General features: G+C 42.4%; 1 non-coding gene across 1 annotated transcript; it reads right to left on the reverse strand.

Moving 5' to 3' along the window:
* Nucleotides 1–6930: 6930 nt before the first annotated feature.
* On the reverse strand, nucleotides 6931–7130 carry LOC115065026. Its single transcript, XR_003844829.1, has one exon. It is a non-coding gene; the product is annotated as a U2 spliceosomal RNA (small nuclear RNA).
* Nucleotides 7131–8703: the final 1573 nt, after the last annotated feature.

The following is an 8703-nucleotide window of genomic DNA, read 5'->3' on the forward strand; positions in this document are numbered from 1 at the left end:
TCATCCAGACTGATTAGAACTTACAAGATCTGCCTGCCTCTGGTTTTGCCTCCCAAGTGCTGGAATTAAAATCATATGCCACCATACCTGGCCTGGAAAATTATTTGAAAGATTGTTCTAGTACATTTTCTGTTGTTATGACAGGTCATCTGAGACTGAATATTTTATAAAGGAAGGAATTTCTAGGTAGAGGAGGGCAAAGTGCTGTCCTGAACAGGGCAGAAAAGCAAAACAAATAAAAAAAAAGAAGAGGCGGGTGGATAGGGTAGAAATCAGCTGGATATCCTATGATAGCTACCCTACTCTGGTGAGAAAAGCACCGGTGAGCACCTGACCCCCAATGCCCACTTACCCTTCCATCCATCACATTCCACTGAAGAACTAAGCTTTAAGATGCAGTTGAAAAGGGCCACATTACATCATACCACAGCAAAGATGTAGAGGAAAACTCCTTTTTGAGGTACATGCCCCCAAACTGCCAAAACTTAGGCAGAGCCTCTGTGCTTGCCCTGCAAGGTACAGAGAAGAAAAATCATCTCAGCGTAGTCTGACCAGAAATAGAAAACAGGGTATCATGTAGAATTCCTCCATACTTAGTCAGGGAGCCAATGGTACCTTGGGAAATCTCTGGTACCATTTTAGCCAAGGTGGGTTTTATTTATAGAATAAAGGAAAAACATAAGACAGCTTGTATCCTGCCTGTTCCTATGTGTTTTGATTACTTAATGGACGGCAGATGAAGAATGACTTCAGTTGTGTGCACAGAAGTGAAATAGCTCACACAGAATTAATAAGTGTCTGCATAGGAAAAAAGCATTGGCCAGACATGCCTGACACCCTGAGTTCAACCCCTGAAACCCAAGATGAAAGGTGATAACTGACTCCTGAACATGTCTTCTGCCTAGCCCACGTGTGCTGTGGCACATAAGTACTATGTTTACATACACACAACCTTATCACCATCGCCATCATATTAATAAACTCTCAAATTTTGCAAGTTCCTAATTTATGTTAGCATTTATTTTTCTTTCTCATTAAGCTTAACCTCCCTGGCCCACTTGCAAAGCTACAGGATGTATTAAAGTGTGTGTTATAAAAATAGCAAGTTTTGGAGGGCTGGAGAAACGGCTCAGAGGTTAAGTGGTTAAGTGACTCATAACCATTTATAATGAGATCTAGCGCCCTCTTCTGATGTGTAGGTATATATGTACGCAGGACACTGTATACATAGTAAATATGTAAATCTAAAAAAAAAAGAAATATTTTTTATAAATAGCCAATTTTGGAATGCTAGAAATCAAAAGAAAAAATATATGCAAATAAATTGAGATAATTTATGTTATTCTACTCATTGTCTCTATAGTAACTCTATCAAAAATTGATATGTGTGTCTTAGTGTTCATTCCCCCCTCCCCTTGCTATGTAGTAGAATTCCCAGAGTTAAGTTGGGCATGGTGTTGCAGGCCTGTATTCCTGGCACTAGAGAAGCAGAGAAGTTCAAGACCAGCCTACTCTACATAGGGAGTTCAAATAAGCTGGGGCTACGTCATAACACCCTATTTCAAAGTATAATAAAAATTAAATACAGGCCCAGACACACACACACACACACACACACACACACACACTATACCACAGTCTATATCAAAGTCAATGTTGTTTTCAATCCTCACCAGAGACAATTCTTTATTTACTGGATGGCAGTTAATATAGAAATGCACAACTCCTCAGACCTACTTGGGACATCTGCATCACACTCCTTCGCAGATTGGCTCATGGAGTGTTGCAAAAGAGGGGGCAGAAGGATCACAAGAGCCCAGAGTTTGTTGGCGGAGGAGAGCCGCTGTAAATCAGTAGCTTCTTGACCTGTTAGGGGCATTGTACTCGTGACCTCACAGCAGCTGTAATCTCCTGAACAAGATCAAGACAGTCAACGCTACAGCATGGGTTGATGAAGAACCTAAGAGCCATACCCCTTACCTACACAGCTGAAGGCTGCTGTAGGAGGGACAATCAGTTTTCTTTAGGGGCATGGTCTTAGTAGGTTGTTCATGCGCTGTTGGATGGTCCCACACCTGTACGGGCAGCACTAACTGGACTCAGATATATATGTGTGTGTGTATATATGCATATATAGGTGTATATATGTATATATGCATGTATATATGTATATGTGCATATATGTATATATATGTATATATGCATATATGCGTGTGCATATATAAATATATATAAAGAATTTAAAACAATATTAGCTAGGTGTGGTGGTGCTCGCCTTTAATCCCAGCACTCAGGAGGCAGAGGCAAGCGGATTTCTGAGTTCGAGGCCAGCCTGGACTACAAAGTGAGTTCCAGGACAGCCAGGACTATACAGAGAAACCCTGTCTTGAAAAACCAAAAAAAAAAAAAAAAACACACACACACACACACAGGCTGCCCCTTTTTCCTCTCTCAAGCCATTGTTGCACCCGCTGGGCAGATCTGTACCATGTATTCTATCTCTACAGATCTGCACTGTATATTTTCATAAACATGATATGTGTATGGCCTTATTAGTCATGTCTAACCCAAATTTCAGATGTAAGTCCATACAAGGCAGTATTAAGAATAGACAAAGTGGGGCTGGAGAGATGGCTCAGTGGTTAAGCGCTCCGACTGCTCTTCCGAAGGCTCACAACCATCCGTAATGAGATCTAACGCCCTCTTCTGGTGTGTCTGAAGACAGCTACAGTGTACTTATATTTAGCAATAAATAAATCTTTTTTTTTTTTTAAAGGGATAGATAAAGCTTCCCAGATTTCTGTTTTCTGACTTCTGCACATTTAACGACTGCTCAGGAGGTAGTACACCACCACAACTAGAATAACAAGAACTTTAAGATAAGATCATCTCATAGACATCTTAAGTTTTTTCCTCATTTAATGTTTTTCTTTCGTATAAAGGGCACCAAACATCTTATGCTCGAATTATCTTAGATCATTTCTTTTTTCTTAAAGGATTCATTTTATGTATATGAGTACTCTGTGGCTGACTCCAGACAGGCCAGAAGAGGGCATCACATTCCATTACAGATGGTTGTGAGCTACCATGTGGTTGCTGGGATTTGAACTCAGGACCTCTGGGAGAGCAGTCAGTGCTCTTAACCGCTAAACCACCTCTCCAGAGCCTTAGATCATTTCTTGTACCACAAAGTTAGCATTATACTTTGCCCCCCGCTTCATTTCTGTAAATCTTAGTGTATGTTCTGGTTAAGCTTGCTTTTGCTGTAGTAAATCACTGTAACCAAAGGCAAAGTTGAAGAGGAAGAGGTTTCCTGTTACAGCTCCTGCATCACAGTTCATCACTAAGTTGAAGCCAAGGCATGAAGTGAAGCAGAGACCACGGAGCAATGCAACTCACTGGCTTGTCTCCATGGCTTGCTCAGGCTGCTTCCTTACATCACCCAGGACTATTTACCAAAGGTTGGCACCTCCCACAGTGGGCTGAGCCCTTCCACATCCGTTGTTAATGAAGAAAATGTCCCACAGATTCTTCAACTGAGGCCCTCTCTGCCTAAGTGATTCCGGTTTGAGTCAAGATCTAACACAATGGGGCTGGTGAGATGGCTCAGCAGGTAAGAGCACTGACTGCTCTTCCAAAGGTCCAGAGTTCAAATCCCAGCAACCACATGGTGGCTCACAACCATCTGCACAGCTACAGTGTACTCATATATGTAAAATAAATAAATAAATCTTTAAAAAAAACAATCTAACACAATGTATCATGCATCTAGTAACTAGTAGAAACTCAACTTCAACTTTTGTTGCATACACATCTGCCAATGGTTAAGGTAGAGGATGCCACAAGTTTGTGGTCAGCCTGATCTACTTAAGGAATTCCAGGCCAGGCAGAGCTACATAGAAAGACCTTCAGAAAACACCAAAAACAAAAAATAATAAACAAATAAATATCTGTCCATAAAAAATAAGAAAGACAAGCCACATAGCTCAGAGGGAGGACCTGCCTAGCTTGTAGGAGGTTCAAACTCCAGCACTGTACATGCACCCATACACACATGAGCACACAGACAGACACACAGACAGTCAGATAAGCACACACACACATGGACACACACGGACACATACACATACACGCGTGCACGCACACACAGGTACACAGGTGAACAATGCTTATTCCATAGATTGTTTCCCAATCCAAGCTCAAAATATTTAAAATAGTCCACAAAACCCTTCATAATTATTACTTGCACATTTATATCATCTTTAATGAGTTGAACAGAATTACATTGCATAAGCATTTTGGATTTTTCTAAAATTAAAATGTGTATGGTGCGTGTGAGGGGGTGTGTATACATACACATTTGTGAGCGTATATGTAGAATGAATTCATACATTTCCTAGGGTATAGGAAATAGATTTTACTTCTTACCAATGTAGCCAATATTTTCTTATCAAGGGGCAATCACAATTTATATTCTCAATAACACTGAGAGTTCATTTTACCCAACATGTGTGTGACCATTCATCTTAGAGTAATCAGAAAAGGTTGGAATCAAGGCCAGAAGACAGCAGCTGGATTTCTTGTGGAGGTCAACTACACAATTTTCTCCTTCCTCTGTGAATTAATATAGATTGATGAATAATTTGTTTTTAACACATGTGTTTGGGTGTTTAAAAAGAACTGCCCCAATTAACTGAAGAGATATTTTTACTGTACTTCCTCTTTAAAGAAGAACATCATGAAAAAAATCTAGGTAGACGTTTATGTGTAAGCATCGCAAGCATCCAGGAGATGGCAGTATAATGATGCTTTTCAAAATGTTGGCTCTAAAGAAGGAAAAAATTCTTTAGCAAAATCCAATCTATAAATTGTTCATTCTCTCTCTCTCTCTCTCTCTCTCTCTCTCTCTCTCTCTCTCTCTCTCTCTCTTCTCTCTCTCTCTCTGTGTGTGTGTGTGTGTGTGTGTGTGTGTGTGTGTTTTGTGTTGCTTTGCTTGCTTATTTATTTGAGATACGGTATCACACTATGTAGCCTAGACTGGGCGTCAAACTCACCTTGTCCAGATTTCAAATTCTAGATCTTCCCACCTCTGGCTCAGATCTCAGCACCATCTCCTTCTGTGTCTGGTGAGACTTAAACTACTTTTGAAACTGTATGCAAATGTGAGATGCCAGGAGAAGAAATAAAAGCATGAGCTGAAGGCCGGGCCCCACCAGTGTTGAAGGTTCTACAAGACTGGCTGACTTAACTAGAACTGAACGATTGTGTGTGGAGGGTCAGAGTGTCAAGTTCTGAGTCCAAGTTATTTGGAGCTGCCTTTATTCCCTGCATGTCCTTTATCCCCTATCTTTCTGTCTCTTCCCTTTCCCAGTTGTCCACCTCCATGTCCCACCTAGCATCCATTTGTGTGACTATGGTTTTGAATTGTTCAAACAAGTCCAAATACCCGTCGATCCAAAGTCTGGTAGCATTGTCAGATGGTCCTCTGTCTCTAACAGAGATTTCCCAGGGGAAACCCCGCCTACCTGATATTCCAACTAATGCATTTTTTTTCAGACTTATTTATTTATAGGAGTGCTCTACTTGCATGTTTGACTGCACATCCAAAGAGGGCATCAGATCCCAGAATAGATGGTTGTCCGCCACCATGTGATTGCTGGGAATTGAACCCAGGACATCTGAAGATACAGACAGTACTCTTAAATGCTGGGCCATCTCTCCAGCCCCAAGCCAACATACTTTTTTAAGTGCCTTAGCTTATTACTTTCTTTTTTTCTTTTTTCTTTTTTTTTTTTTTCTGTTACAAAATGTAACGAAACTGCTACTAAGTTGGAACATGGGTATTAAAGGTAACTTAAATCCATGCTCCAGGGTCGTCATCACTGGTGTTTAATTCCAGAATAAATGATCTCATTCTGTTTAAGATAAATTAGCAACAAGCATAATTTTTCTTTTAAAAAAATATTTATCTTTAATCTTTTTCTTATAGTCCAGTTGTAATCTCCCTCCTAGTCCTCCCTCCAACAGTTCCTCCTCCCATCCCTCCTCCCCCTTGTCTCCAAGAGGATGTCCCCACTCCCTACCCCACCCCCCAGTCCCACTCCACCCTGCCAGGTTTCTCCACTCCCTGGGAGCTCAAGTCTCTAGAGGGGTTAGGTGCGTCTTCTCTCACTGAAGCCAGACCAGACAGTCCTCTGCTGTACATGTGTCGAGGGTCTCAGACCAGCTAGTGTGTACTGCCTGGTTGGTGGCTCAGTGTCGGAGAGATCGCAGGGGTCCAGGTTAGTTGAGACTGCTGGTCTTCCTATAGAGTTGCCCTCCTCCTCAACTTCTTCCAGCCTTTTTCCCAATTCAACCACAGGGGTTCCAGACTACAGCCCATTGGTTGGGTGTAAGTATCTGCAACTGTCTCAGTCGGGTGCTAGTTGGCCTTCTCGTAGGACAGTCATGCTAGGCTCCTGTCTGTAAGCATTCCACAGCCTCAGTGATTTTTTTAAAAGTCAAGTGGGAGAACCTGGCCCACAGAATCAACTGACTCAGGTGGGCTCACAGAGATCAAGGAGCGTGTATAGGTTCTCTGCATATATGTAGTGGTTGTGTAGCTCAGTGTTCTTCTGAGATTCCCAACAGTGAGAGCAGGGGCCGTTTCTGACTCTTTTGCGTCCTTTGGACGCTTATCCTCCTATTGGGTTGCTTTGTGCAGTCTTCATGTGAGAATATGCGCCTGCTCTTATTGTAACCCCTTTATGCCATTTTATGTCGATGTCCCTAGAAAGCCTGCTCTCTTCTGAGGGGAGGTGAAGTAGGAGATAGAGCCCAGGGAAAGAGAAGGTGGGAAGGGAGAGGGAAGGGGGGGTAAAATTGACTTCAGGATGTTATATCTGAGAGAAAAATACATAAAAAGGAAAAAAGTCAAGTTGTTAAAAAAAAAAAAAAAATCTGTTGCCGGGCATGGTGGCACACACCTTTAGTCCCAGCACAGCCAAGGTTACACAGAGTAACCCTGTCTCAAAAAAAAAAAAAAAATCTGAGAAGAATTAATATAAAATGACACACTGGAAAATTGCAGCTGGATACTCACAGTGTCTAGAATTCTACATTTGATCTTAGCCAAAAGGCCAAGAGGTGATGTGTCCAGAATTTTAAATGGCATGAAATGTGAACCTGAAACCTAATCTCTAACTAAGAATGAGGAGGAGGAGCTCATGGGCCCAGTCACGCCCTGACAGGAAGGGGAAGCGGTTCATGTGGTAGCGTGCTTTCCTGAGGGGAGAAGGGCTCTGCATTTGAACCCTAATTTAAATAAAGCAGCTATGAGCTTATTTGGTGACAATTGAGAAAGGCAAAACATACTTAATAATTCATTAGGTGACATCAAGAAACAATTGTTCATTTTTACAATGTTACAGGGTTACAATGATATCTTGGTTATACTTTGAAACCCTTCTTAGAGATGCCTACTGAAATATTTATGGATGAAATAACTGGGGCCATGACTGTGAGACAGAAAAGGAGATGGCACCCTATCAGGGAGTTAGACAACACAGTGTGGGCCTGAAGCATTTTTAACTTCATAAAAGAAACAGACTCCTTTCTGGCCTGCCCACCAGTCATGAAATGGCATGACAGTGCATAGTACATCCAAATTAACTATGTGAACCATTGCCACAGAGCCAACAGCCCCCTAGAGACCAACATTGACCAGTCAGGACATCAGGACTGCCCTGAGTTGCACAGTAGAATTATTGCTGGGAATGCCAATTGTAGAGGACAGCTTTCAAATAAAATCGCCATGATCCGTTACTCCTTAGCCCACTGTTTTCCTGCAGTACACAAAACAAAAACACACGTTGCCTTTTTCTCCTCTGGACTTACGTGGGTGAATTTTTCACTACCCACCTGTGGGGAAAGTGGGTCGTGCCACCAGACAGAAGAACTTGTAAGGCTGAGCAGGCCCAAACCCTAGGGGGAATCTCAAAATTGAGAACAGCGGGCGTAGGGGTCAGTTCCCTGCCAAGCTCCCCTTGTTCTGGAACGTGCAACCACGACACCCCACTAAGAGGATCCTTATGTCCTTATGTCCCCCATGCAAATAGAACATCCCTAACACCTCAGACTGAGCCAAGGGAAGCATTTCCTCCGGATCCCACCCTGCTCCCAAAATGTTTATAAGGTCCTATCTACATGGAATAAAGCACACGAGTTATCTCACCGAGAATCGTCTGAGAGTGACTGTTTTTTTGTTTTTTGTTTTTTGTTTTTTGTTTTTTGTTTTTTTATTGAGCTGTAACACTCTGGGGAAAATTTTTCTCTCTGGAACCATTCATCGCTAGACCTGGGGTCTATCCAGCAGGCTGGGAGCGCTGCTGAGGCTTTGGCACTGCTACGGGCTTCCCTTAGGAGAACTATAATACTTTGAGCTGTCTGGCCAGACCAGAGCCCCAGAGAACCTTTCGTTCCAGCGAGACTAGAGATCCTCGGAATTTATCGATTCTGGTCCCTCCAAGAAGGACACCTGGAGACCCCTATCACGGACTGCATTCTGCCTTCCCTGAATGGCCCTAACAACCCCAGTGGCAAGGCAGACAGGTGGCCTGACACCCACCAATTCCCTGCCACAAGACTTTAGATTTACAGAAAGAAAGAAAGAAAGAAAGAAAGAGAGAGAGAGAGAGAGAGAGAGAGAGAGAGAGAGAGAGAGGG

Source organism: Mus pahari, chromosome 11, assembly GCF_900095145.1.
Source record: "Mus pahari chromosome 11, PAHARI_EIJ_v1.1, whole genome shotgun sequence".
Lineage (NCBI taxonomy): Eukaryota > Metazoa > Chordata > Mammalia > Rodentia > Muridae > Mus > Mus pahari.